Raw genomic sequence first — 13624 nt, 5'->3', positions numbered from 1 at the left:
ACTAAAATATAAGGGTGGCCCAAGGACATTTGCTTTGTATATGTATTAGTGAGTCAAAATCTTACAATTGAAGCTGTAAGTTCTCTATTTGTGTCTCTCCATGCATTTAAGTATTGTGCATCTTCTGAATTATTAATATTAGCATATATTTTTATCCTACTTAGGCAGATTTGTCCTTAACAGGTTTACTAATTGAATAACTTATTACTAGACATCATAGATATCTAAGATGATGATAAATCTCAATTTGTGTTTAATCAAATTTAATCTCTCTTTGGACAAATCTTAATTTAATCGCATTTCTGTCTTGTATTACATGACTCAGCTTGGAGCTTTGAAATTTATCCCGGGGTCTTAAATCCTTTCTCTTATGCTAAATTAATGATTAATAGCTATTAAACACCAACATTATTTCTACTAAGGTAGGGTACTGAAGCATAATTTTAAGTTTATATGTGTTTTCCTCTTAAGTTTGTGGCAGAGAACCTGTATATATTTGTATCTGAAGGAAGTTTAGGTCTATGCAAAGCTCAGCTGGTATGTTCCAAACGACTGATAGAGGAAAGACAGTACATAATTATCTATTTCATATTTTTAGGAGAAAGAAATAACTGTGTTTAAGACTTATAATTGGTATATGTGAAAGAGACTCCAGTAAAAGGAATGACCATAGAAAGGAACAATTTTATGTTCAAGGTATGCAGTAAGTGTTTTGCTTAAGGAAACGGAAGCTTTGTTGTAAAATAAAATGATAGGGTTTTCAAATATTGAGAAAGAGAAAACTGTGAGAAAACTTAAACGGATGTAGAAAGTTGTAGAAGGCAAGTGGAGAATTTCGTTTGTCATGGTCACTGCTGCCTAAGGTTTGATGCATGCTGTGGTTTGTGTCTAGATGTCTCCCAAAGCCTCATTCATTCCTAGATGGGACTTTTCACAAGTGGTTGCATCTAGGATGTGTGCTGCTGGGATTAAAGGTATGTGGTATCTGGATTAGTCCTGTAATTGAATCAGCATAGTGCTGAGTGTGAGTAATGGGAAGGCCTAACCCGGGTATAGGTGGGACCAATCCAAAGCCTTGCACCCCGGATGCGATAAAAGGGAAAAAGTGACTGCTGCTTGTTACCTTCTGTCTTACATGCTATGGACTGTTTCTCTTCTGTGAACCCCGTCTGCCATGTCACTTGTGCTGATAAATACTTAGAATTTGGTTTTCGCTGTGTAAAACAAAAAAGATTGTTTGGATTTTTAATTTTCTCTTAATAAAAGATTAGAAATATTTTTGTACCTTCTGAATAATCTCATTAAAACATGAAAATAGTGTCTTACCAGAATAACTAAGTGTGTTGCATGTTGAGTTTATCTTGGCCTTGATTATTAAAGTGAACAAACTCTTCTCACTTTTGAAAGAGCCAAGATATAAGAATTGTTGTAGTCGTATACCTTTCTGTGCTTAATTTTAAAGGATTTTATTGTCACTTTGTTTAAATAAATATTGCTACTCATTCTATAAATCAAATACTCAATTTTTCTCATAGCTTTTGTCATTTTCCTATCCCACAATCAAATCCGGATGAAATATTTTTTATCTAGGACTTCTCAGGGCCTTTAGGAAAATAGTTTTTTCTTTTCCTTTTAAAAAGATAAGTACTAAAAATGGTTTTATTTCTTTCATATTATGTGAATTGTGCAGGAAACACTGGCAAAGCAGAAGAGGTATTTAATGATCCTTAGGCTCCATTTACATGGATAAAACATTCCGAATGTAAAGATTCTACAAATTATCCACTGTACAGGAAGTTCCTACAAAACTGTCAAAATCTCTAGCATCCCGATGTTTCCTTTTATGAAAGTCCTAGTGCTGTTTTGCTTGATTTGAGATTTTGAAAAAGGTATTACATGAAGACAGAACTTCAGTAGCATTTTAAAAAAATACTAACTGTGTTGCTGTCTTATTTCTTTTATTTGAAGCCAATATTTCCCTGCTCTGTGGCTTTCAATTAGGAACTTACATTATATAAACTTGAAGTTTTCTCAAATATATGCATTTTAGGAACTACTTCAGACTTACTAAATTTCTTTACTTGATAATCTTAATATATTCTTGATACCGTCTAATTATATTATAGCATATTTAGACTTTGGCTTGTTAGATGTGATTGTATTAATTATATTCTTGATAAAATCATTTTAAACTTACTTCATAGGTTAGATTAATATTTATTTTTCTTTGAAAATAGACTTTATCAGTACTTTTATGGATATTTTGTCTAAAAGCTTTTGATCCTTCTGTTTTCATTCCTTAGAAATGACCAAATATCATTGCCAGTTATTATGTAACTAACTTGCACTATATATTTCACTTTTTAAAAATTCTGAATGATAAATTGACCACAGCCACTATAAGTCTTGTCTTCTACAGGTAAATATTGGTTTTACTCTGAGATTTCCTGGAAAGTCCTTGTAAATCTGTCTCAGACAACTAGGGAAAACTTCTATGACAAGTTCTGGCGACACCTTGTTCTCGTGGAATTGCTTAAAACAATCTTCATAGCATTCTAATAAAGGGAGTCAGGATTTCCAGCACTCTGGAGGAAAATCAAGTGGATTGAGAAACTGCTAATTCAAGCCCAAAGAAAACAAAATTTAATTATATAAGAATAAATGAGAGAGAACACTTATGGGCTCTGTTACAAATACGGGTAATATTAATAGTCTATTTTGGAAATATTTTCTTGTATTTTTTATTTAAGACACTTATGAGCAAGATAATTTAATGGAGTTTTGGGCTTTTATAAAAAGAAATGAAACATTTATGGTCTTCTCCCTGCCTGACTAATCTGGAACTCCAAAACTCTCATGGAGGTACACTCATTTTCAAGACAATAAGGCTGTTATCACAGGATTAATAAGGCTTTTCCTTCTTTTCTAAGAAAACATAACTGGAAGTATTGCATATGCAACCCAAGCTTTAACTAGAACGTTTTATTTGAAAACAATGCCCATTTGATCAGGTTGACCAGAAACTCTTACAAAGTGGCCAAGATAACATTTAATACTCCCTTGGGTTTGACTTAACTTCTTTCTGATGCTAGGCCCTCATATTTCCTTTCTTAAAGCATTTTATTTTAAATACTTTTTTCTTTAGAAAGGTAAATCTTTCTCTTTCCTCCTGAGATACAGGTGAATCTTTTGAAAGCTTCTTACCAGTGTTATGACCCAGAAATATCATTCTCAAAGGACCTGTGAATAATCCTTTTGAAATTTACCTAAGAAAGCATCCACTGTGGCCAGTACCTTGCTCCAAGTTGTAAAATTACCTCTTTTATTGGAAATATAAGAAAATTTACCTTTCCTTTGAGAAAAAAACAATTAGCAAGCACAGGTGAACTAGTCTCCCAGTCTAGGTATTAAAAGTTCTCTAGCCCTTTGTTTTAGTAAAGCTGAGGACAAATTTAGCTCTCTTTCTTTTATTGCAATAGCTCTCAATGAAGTTATCATTATCTGTTTAACTTTAGCACAATTTTGCTTGGACAGTACCTAAGGTTGACTATGAGCCAATGCCTACAAAGCATTCCCGGGTAAATGAGCCTAGTGACTGAATCCCCAAGTTCCATGCTTAAATTATATGTAAGGAAGGCTACTTCTGGGCAAATCTAGGAATGGTAGGGTATATTGGAGAATTGCAAATTAAAACATTTACCCAACCTCAAGGTATTGCAGGTGAAATGCAGGGAATTCCAGGTGTGGCCTTATCATATAAGATGCCTTATGAAAAATCTCATTTATAGTAAATTCTACTTATACTTCTGCACAATCCTTATGTCTTGATTACATTTTTGTTTTCCTCAAGGCCACAAAGAATGAAGGAGCAAGACAGTGAGGCTCAGTTCCTTGCTGTGGGCAGACCTGGTTTTCCCGGAACAGTAGCTCAGGATTGTAGCTTGTGAACTTCTAATCCTGTTCAGTGCTTTCCTGATGTTTTGCATCTCTGTTTAATTCCAATATCTGATGGATATGTGAACTCCATTTTGTTGGGTAGATTTGACTGACTTCTTCACTGTGGAAAATTTTGTTCAGCTATCTAGGTGCATAATGAACTTGATCTGGATATATTGTAAAAATTGTTAAGTCCTCCAAAAATAAGTGAAGATCAGACTACGAGAACAAGCAAAGGCTACCCAGAATTTGGTCCAGTAAAATGAAAGTAACTTCAATTACATTTGAAGGAGTCTTAGAGGCAGGAAAATGAGTAGAAAAGCTTTATAGTACTAAAAAAAAAAAAAAAAAGACTTCAAGACCACCCTGACCACAGGCTATTGGCATAGGAAATCTTTAGGTGGATTTCTAGAAGTAGGTCATGTTCTGTGGTTCGTTGAATGTATTTGTGATTTATCTGGTTGGTTCTGTTAAAAATGAAGACAAAAAATAAGAAAACACAGTTATGAATCAAATTGTACTGCTTATTGGGTTGATTATGGGGGTTATACTTTGGCTTCCTAGACTGGTAGGTACAATAGTCTGAGATCCTGTAAATTATATTTGTAAGTAGAGATTTGCTTCCTCAGATGGGCTAGTTGCTACAGATTGGGAGCCATCTTTATGTTGTTGTATATGACCTAGTCATTGTCCATTTGTATATTCAGTCATTCAACCCTTGCCAAATTTTCCATTTCTTAATTTTTTTCAAGTTATTCTTAGAACCAGTTAAACTAAGATTTCTCATTTTAATCCATCCTTAACTTGACCACACTAAGAGCTAAAATGGATTAATGATTTACATTAGCTGGTCTTTCTTTCCAGTGTCTAACGAAGCACCATGAAGGAAAAAAAGTATGAAGCAGTTTTGTGAGGGTAAATAGATCTTTTATAAATGATTCTTCCCTGAGTCCAAAAGGGCAAGAGAACTTATGCCCACTGAAGTGTTTCCTTCAGAAAATTTAAAGTTGAAAATATATTCTTTTTCACATATATAAAGATTCGTGAGTCTTTTGCAAGTTTGGCATACTAGGAATATCATCACCCTTGGAGACCATTTTTTAAAAGAAAGCAGTTACTCAATGTTTTGGAAGTAAATTATATAATATAATGCACACTAAAAATTTGTTGTAAAAAACCCACCCATTTGAAAATATATATGAATCAAGTGCACTTGTGCATGTGTTCTGTATTTCCTAAAACTAGCAATAATCGTATTCTGTAAACCAAGGCAACTGTGTAAGTTTAATATACATTTTTTTCATGAGCACAAAAGTATCTCTGTAATCAGATTTTTAACTTCATTAAAGCAGTGTGGAACAACAAAGATCAGAAATAGAAAGCTTCTATTCAATGTTCTGGAGGCAAATACATATTTTGGTATAGACTAAAATAAAGCAACTATGTGCAGCCTGCTAAGAACTAAAAGATCTTGGTGAAATGTTAATAATTAAATAAAATTGAAATCTCAAGAAGGTTATCAAGATTTCTTCATCCCATGCTTCCTCCTCAGGCTTTCACTAAGGTGTTTTTCTCCTATGATCCAGAATGTTGGCTTTCCACACTGAAATCACCTTATAAACTTATCCTGGAGGATTTGAGTATAATTTGATTATGGTTATCAGAATATGAATTCTGTGAACATCACAACATTGAAGAAATAGGATGGATAGGAGGGAATAAAAAATGGTGAAATTATGTTCATAGATAGATATGTTGACCACCTCCTATTAAAACATGCAAATCTGGAATATCGTCTAAAATTAATAGATTATGACAAATGATGACAAATGTATCATGTAAGCCTGTACAAAAGGAGAAGAATAGAGATGAGGAAAGTATATGATATAAATTCTTCAGGTTCATGGTTCTAAAAATATAATCCATTTATAATCAATAAATCAAGAGCTAGAGATATTTTTTTGTGTGTGGTACTGAGAACTGAACCCACAGACTTCACACTGAGCTATATTCCCAGCCATTTTTTTCATTTTTTATTTTGAGATAGTCTCACTATGTTAGTAGGTCACCCAGGCTTGGATCAAAATTCAAGTTTGATCCTCCTGCCTCAGCCATCCAGAGTGCTGGGACTACAGGTGTATGCCACAATGCCTGGGTTATTATAATACTTAAAACTTTGGTGATAGACAATTAAAGAAAAGCTAGCTTTTAAATCCTTATTTCCACCATTACACCAAGCTCCCTATCCAAAGGAGATATTTCTTTTCTAAAGAAAATCCAGCCGGCCGTGATGGCGCATGCCTGTAATCCCAGCACTCAGGAGGCTGAGGCAGGAGGATCGCTGTGAGTTCGAGACCAACTTGGGCTACACAGTGAGTTCCAGGGCAGTCTGAACTACATAGTGAGACCCTGTCTCAAAAAAAACAAAAAAACAAAAAAAAAAAAGAAAAAAGAAAAAAAGAAAATTCAATCCTAGATACCAGGATTAAAATTCAATCCTAAATACCAGAATTAATTGATAAAAATAAATTCATGCAAAGACATGCTGGCAAAAATTTTTTTAAATCCCGTGATAAAGAAAAATTTATAAGTTTGTAAAGTAATAAAAAACAAAATCAATAAACAAAATTAAAAACCCAGTTAACAGCAGATGTTTAGTCACCAACCCTGAAGACTGAAAGAAAAAGAGGACTATTCCAGTGTAATAAATAAAAATAAAGAATGAAATGTTATACTTAAATAGTCAAATCATATTTTGCAGAGAATTATGTTGGTTTTCCTAACTAGCAGTTTGCTAAAGAAGAAAATACAGTCTCACATTGAAAAAAAAATCTCATCTCTCAAATGTAATAATTGAATAATTACATTCTTGGAGAATGAAACTTCAGGGATAGTGGTAGAAGGTTGAATTATTCATAGCACTATCAAGAAAGTGAATAAAAGCTGCAAAGCAAGGATTTAAAAACTGTACAACAGTATTGTGCTGGAACAAGCATGCCAGGAAATAACTGTTCAAAGATTCATGTACATATGAGCATAAGAAACAGCATCCAGAAAACAGGAATTATAATTTATTCAGATATAGCTCAGAGGTATCTACTGCTATTACTCTAAATTCCAAGCTCCACGGTAAGCAATAAAATAATAATAACAATTCTATCAATGTACATTTATATAAAATTTCATTCAAATATAGTTGAGATATATAGGACCATGGAGAATTGCCACAAAATAGTGCATTTTTAGCCTTATAAACTTTTAAATTTAAATTATGCTTTCCAATTCTTAAACTCTATTGCACCCTAGACATATTTATCATGTACCTCTCTACACTCCATCTTTTCTCTGGCAGTTATGGAACTGTTTCAGAGGACTAAGTAAGTGGCACAGAAGTAAACTGTGGGACTTAACATTGTTACAGGTACCCTATCTATATTTTCCAGATGTCTGTGGCTATATTTAAGCTCTTCTTCTCTAAAATATATGGAATACTGGAAGTAGGTACTTTTTATATTATTTATAATTAAGCCCTCATAACTATGAAGTGTAAAAAATGTAGACATATATTCTAGATTAACATATTTTAAAAGTGTTAACTGAAGTTAATTTGCTCCTAATATCAGTGAGAAACAGGACAAGCATAGGTAGCTCCCCCTCCCCTGGAGAACATGAGCATAAATATGCTTGCTACAGAGCTGAAAATGTAAAAACTCTAAAATTCAAATTTTGTATACATCACTACAATTAATTTTAACAGGTTAATCACATTAAATCCCTTTGATGTTTTTTGAAATTTAGTTTTATTTATGTACTATTTATATACGCCTTTTGATCATGATAGGGCCCTGTATGTTTCACTGTTTTCAAAATTTAATGCAGGAACACACGAGGGCATTTACCAACCAGACAGTCACAGAACTCGTCTTGGCTCAGTATCAGCCACTGTAGCAGAAGGAAGAACCCACCCTACCACTGTCCCCATCAGATCCAGGTTTAACCCCAATCTTCACCCCTTTGTAAGCTTGAATCTGCTCCAGAAGAAGAGACCTTCACCCAACAACCATAAAACAAAAGGTTGGAATGTTAGATTTCCCTTGCTTTAAGATAGCTGCTGCATAAAATTGCAACCTCCTCCTTCCCATCATGCTCTGCGCCTTAAAATGGCTGCCACATGGAATAGCAGCCTCCTTCCCATAATACCACCCTGCTCCTATAAAAGAAGCCTTTTGTTCTTCCATGTTGCTTCCTCTCTTTCGTTCAGAGACAGCCCAGCAGATCCTCTCCATAATAAAGGTATGTTATGGTCCTGGGGTGTGTGTGTGGGGGGTTTCCTTCATGTTGCCTCATGATTGGTTAACTAATTTCTTTTTACTTTTGTATACTGTTCCATTGTCTGAATGTACCAGCTCATATTATACATTTATTTGTTAAAGGATGTCTTGGTTGCTTATAAGATTTTATCATTATGAATAAATGTTCTTCAAACATTTCTGAAAAATTTTTCTGTGAAAATAAATTTTCAAATCCTTTGGGCAAAAGCTATGGAGCAAAATTACTGGGTCATATGATAAAAATACATTTAGTTTTGTAACAAGCTGCAAGCTGTGTTTCAAAGTGGCTGTCTCATTTTTAAATTTTTAAATAGAATTTATTTAATACACAAAAAACATAAAAATTTAACTGGGTGTAGTGCTGCACAGCTGTAATTCCTATACTTAGGAGGCTGAGAAAGGGGGATCCCCATGAATTTGAGGCCAGCTTGTACTACATTGTGTGTTCAGAGCCAGCCTGAACTACATAGCAAGCCCCAGCCTTTTAAAAAACCTAAAAACTGTACATATTTATGGAGTATCATGTAATGTTGTAATATATGTGTACATGGTATAATATTCAATTCAGTTTAAGCCTATCTAGCTTCTCAAACATTTATAATTTCTTTACAGCAAACACTTTCAATACACTTTCTTCTAGTCTTTTGAAATGGAAAGTACATTTTTACTACCTATAATGACACTACTATGCAGTAATAGCACAACAGAAGTACTTACTCCTAATTGTAACCTAGTGACCACAACATATTTAGTTAATAGGTGCTGTACTGGACATTTCTCTTGTCAGTATTTGACATTTCATCAAAAGCTAGCAGGTATAAAAATAGGGGAAATCTAAGGAAGAGGGGAAAATATAGATAAGAGAAACAGTCCAGCACCTACTACATATTCTGAAGTTTTCTGGTGCACGTGTACTGATTGTACTCAGGAATTTAGAGGGAAGCAAGTATAAGCACAGAAGAAGCTTCTGTGGATGGGGAGGGATTTCCAAGGAAGGCCTCATGTCAGCCTGGTGCCACAGCAAGATGTGGCACATAAATTGCTCCGAAGGTTTTACCACCTCCGAGAAGTATGGTTCGGTTCCTTTACAAATCTGTCGACGAATGCAAGCTACTTCGAAAGGACACAATTTCCCAGCTATTTCTAGCTCTCTCCCTGTCTGTCTAAAGTCATCCAAAGAAGTTACTGTGTGAATGTTAATGACTCCAGAAAGGGAAGCCAGAGGCCTGGGGCACAGAACCAGTCAATTGGCATCCTCTGCAAACCAGGGCAGAATAAAGTCAGAGAAACTTCTAAAAGGAGTTTTTAAACCGCCATACTTAAGAGCACCAGCAATACTTAGCAACTGGTTAGAAATGCAAATTCTCAGCTTAACATTCTTAAATTTATCAGTAATGCAGTTTTGTATGCTGTTACACATACATTTATAAAAGTCTCCATATACTAGGACATCCCATTATCTGAAACGCGCACGTCTTTTTCTGTTTTTTTCTTTTTTTTTTCCTTTCTTTTCCGTTCCTTTTCTCTTTCCTTTCCTTTCTTTTTTTTTCTTCCATTTCTCCTGTCCCAAGAGATTTTTTATTAAACGTTGGCCTTTTTAACTTTGTATTATTTTGTTCTTTCTCTGTTAGTCATTATGTATCTCAAGTATGTGAAGCTTAAACTGTGATTGGAGAAAGTCCAGGAGGCAAAGGCTATGGAGTTGTATCTCTTTCTTGGAACACTGGCGGTGCAAAGGCCACTCCAGGTGACAGTGGTTCTGAGAAAGAGTAGATGAGCATATGCCTCTTAGCCAGCAGCTGGCCCAGCCCTGGCCCTGTCTCTCAGACACAAACGCCATGTGCTTGCTTCAAGCTTTACATAAAGAATATAACTTTCTTATTCAGCTTTCTGCCTTACACAATTTCTTTGCATCTGGTAACTCAGGCTGCAGCCCTGCAAGCCAGCAATCTAATAAAGTAATTTCCAGTCTTTAAACCTCTTGATACAGAGTGAACTCTAGAATGTTGGAACCAAGCTGTGTAGCCAAAAAGTATCTGGACACATTTTCTGATTGCAGTGGTTTACTTTGCAACTTCCATGACATAGATGGTGCATTGTGTGTCATGTCCCAGTGAATAGAAAGTGTGGTTAGGGGACCTTGAGGGGAACGAGATGCTGTGAAGGTGTTGCAGGTGGAAACTTTTGAGAAAATCCCTAGCACTGCAGTTACTGGTCATGTCGCAGAGGGCGGGGTTCTTAGTGCCTTCAGCTTGCTGCTTTGCACAGAGCCGCATCTGAGTGAACTTGATGATTACACCTCACATTACCTCCATGAATACCCAGGCTTCCCCACTCCGAGGAAGACTCTGACTCAGTCTGCATGCAGATTGGGCCCATCCAGTTCAAATGACTCTGTTTGACAGCACATGAAATTCCTTCTTAAGTCAGAGTTTTACAAGGACAGCAGAGATTTGTTGAAAATAACTGAACGCGCATTCTCTTAGAAGAGCTATAAATATTTTACTTTACACGGAGTTGGCCTTTAGATAAAAGAAAGTTGTTTCTTGCTGCACAGATACATTTCTTTCTTACTCTTCTAGACACAGGTCAGTGAAAATTTATTTCTCTTTTCTGTTATAGTTTATCAAATCAAGGGCACACCATGAGGTAGAGATGGTTTCCCTCTCTCCTGCTAGTCCAAATAATCTATACCCCAGAGGCCACAATTTGCTTCCATTTCAAATGTATTTGGAAACATCCCGACTCTCACCCACTAAAATGTCTTTCTTCAGCCAAATATGGTGACCGGAATTCCTTTGCTCAAGTTCTCTTTGCCATTCTTCAGCAAGGCGTTCCCTTGTAGAGCACAACAGTTCAGTGGAAAAGGTATGCGCATATATCTTCTTTGACTTTTTAGCCTTACTAACGGTTATCTTTTTATCCATTGTGTGTGTTAGCTACTTTCCTCCCATTTCTCAGACAAAATACCCAACACTCAAAGTTTTAAAGGGGAAAAGATTTATTCGGCTCACAACTTACAGAGGTTTCACTCCACAATCGGCCGCTCCAAGGCGGGGTAGCAGAGGGGCAACCGTTCCTGGAGGTGGAAGACAGCAGAAGCAACAACGAGCCTCAGCAGAGCCTTCCGGCCCCTTTCGTCCTATTCACGCTGCTTAGGGCCGGTGGCACCCAGGTCCAGTACCTACAGGCGTAGCCCTTCCACGAGTCAATCACACGCTAGATTCACCCATCTCGGGAAAAGCATGAAGCTGTGTTACTGAATCTTATCCCCATCTCTGGGGCTACCACTTCTTAATACACAGCGTGGACTTTTTAAAACTTGTGCTTCTCAGTGCAAGGGCCCATGAATAAATGGTTCTATCCTAATGTATTCCTCTCTGTTGCTTTAAGAAAGAGGCAATAAGTCAAGAAGTTTCAAATATCAGTAATGCTTCTTAACCGGATAACACTGGCATCTGTTTTCCAGGGCTGTTATGATAAAGAACCATGGCTCGGGTAATGCAGACTCCTTCCAAATGCCGGATCTGCCTGCCTCAGCCTCAGAGAGCTAGAACTGCACGCCTGTGCCACCAGGCCTAGCCACCTTGCCGTTCTTGAGACCACAAGTCCAGAACCAGCGCTGCTTCCGTGGGTCTGTGAGGAAGAATCTGTGCCCATTTCCCCCGGTGTCTAGACCCTCACTGGCCGTGTTTGGTGGTAGATGCAGAGCCTCGGTCCCCCTTGTAATTCCTTCTGTGTTTGGGCCTGTGTTCAAGTTCCCCCCTTTCTGGAAGGACATAGTTCCAAAGGGTAAGGGCCCACTTTTATTACCTTGAGCTTCATTTCACTCTCTGCAAAGACCAGTAGTTTGGGGTAGATGTTTGATGCAGTAGGATTCCATCATCCATATTTTAGTTTAATTCTTTTATCCATACAGTATTACAGTAATACAAAGATGCAATTTACTCTCAAGTTACAAGTAGAAAAGCCTGCAAAGTGACAGTTTACTTACTTGTTTTGTTTGTTTATTTTTTTGTACCAGGGATGAAACTTGTATCCTTGTGCTTGCGAGGCAGGCAGTGGAACCACTGAGCTAAATCCCCAGCCCTCAAAGTAACAGTTTAAATCCAGGTAGACTAAGAATAGAATTACTTAGGTAGGTTAAATAGTTAAATTGGAAACAGAAAAGTATATCCCCCACCATAAGTGTAAGTTTCAGTGCCTCCACAGAGAGCGTACATGTGGTCTTGATCATCCACAGCAGTGAACAAGAGACACAATCCATCTGCCAAACCGGGCACCAAATGGTTTGTTCCTCTACTGAAAAGAAGTAGAAAAATCCGTGCACACCTCTCTTGTGCTGCTGCTGACACAATTACTTCTTCCTGAAGCTCTAGGCATGAAAAACAATCAACATCTTTCTGGTAACAAAAATGTGCCTACAAATGAACATAAAATTGTCAATATTTTAAGTCATATGAGAGGATCAGTAATGAAAGTTACTAGATATAAAGAAAAAAAGACGTAACTCAAAAAGAATAGAAACGAATAAAAAAAATAAAATGTAAAAATCTAAAAAATAAAGAGCAGGTGCTCCTAAACAGACAAAAGGAAGAATAAAACCATGAAATAATCCAAGGTCAGATATAACACTGGAAGTAGGTCACTTTGAGTTCAAATCCCTATTAAATATTTTCTTGCCTGTTCTGTTTTCAGTTTTCCCATCTGCAAAGGAGAGAGAGAGTTACGGTACCTACCTCACTAAGTTGTTGCCACCGAACACCAAGCAGCTGACAATAAGAAGTTTGTAATGCCTCACTGTCTTAATCACTTCCCTGTCAGGAAAAAAGACCTGCTACCACCCACAATTTGAAGGAGGGAAGGCTTCTTTCAGCCCGCATTCTCAGTCCATGCTTGGCTGACTCTAAAGTGGAAACGAGTTGGCAAGGGGCATGGTAGAGGAAGAGACGCTGAAATCACAGCAGAAGGAGAGCAGAGTGAAGGGAGAGACCAGAAAAGGAGACATATACCCTTGTAGGTTGTGTCCCGAGTGGTTCACCTCTTCAGGGCAGTCCTGGCCACCTAACAGCGTGAGTTCAGTCATGAACTCATTAGTTGATTAGTCCATTGCACAGTACATACAGTACACTTATGAGCCAGCCATCTCCCAAGTATATGAATATGTTGGTGTATATTTTAGACCTAAAACATAACATTGCACCTCTGGCCCCCCGAGATTCATGTCCATCTCGTTATACACTTAGTCCATCTCTGAGGCTCATCAAAGTCTCGACAGCCTCGGCGTTGCTGAAAACCCAAGTCCAAAATCCCTCTCAGAATCAAGACACACCCAGCTGTGAGCCCCTGAAAGGGTC

General features: G+C 36.8%; 1 long non-coding RNA gene across 1 annotated transcript in view; it reads right to left on the bottom strand.

Moving 5' to 3' along the window:
* Window positions 1-13142, bottom strand: part of LOC104866788 — a 47903-nt gene extending 34761 nt beyond the window's left edge. Inside the window, exon 1 of the long non-coding RNA XR_781560.2 lies at window positions 13007-13142. This is a non-coding gene — a long non-coding RNA (uncharacterized LOC104866788). The remainder of the gene's footprint in view (window positions 1-13006) is intronic.
* Between the last annotated feature and the right edge of the window lie 482 nt (window positions 13143-13624).

Source organism: Fukomys damarensis, unplaced genomic scaffold (genome assembly GCF_012274545.1).
Source record: "Fukomys damarensis isolate Sample0158 unplaced genomic scaffold, DMR_v1.0_HiC HiC_scaffold_31, whole genome shotgun sequence".
NCBI classification, from domain to species: domain Eukaryota; kingdom Metazoa; phylum Chordata; class Mammalia; order Rodentia; family Bathyergidae; genus Fukomys; species Fukomys damarensis.
The sequence above is the reverse complement of the archived record's forward strand: the minus strand, read 5'-3'. Positions and strand labels throughout refer to the sequence as shown.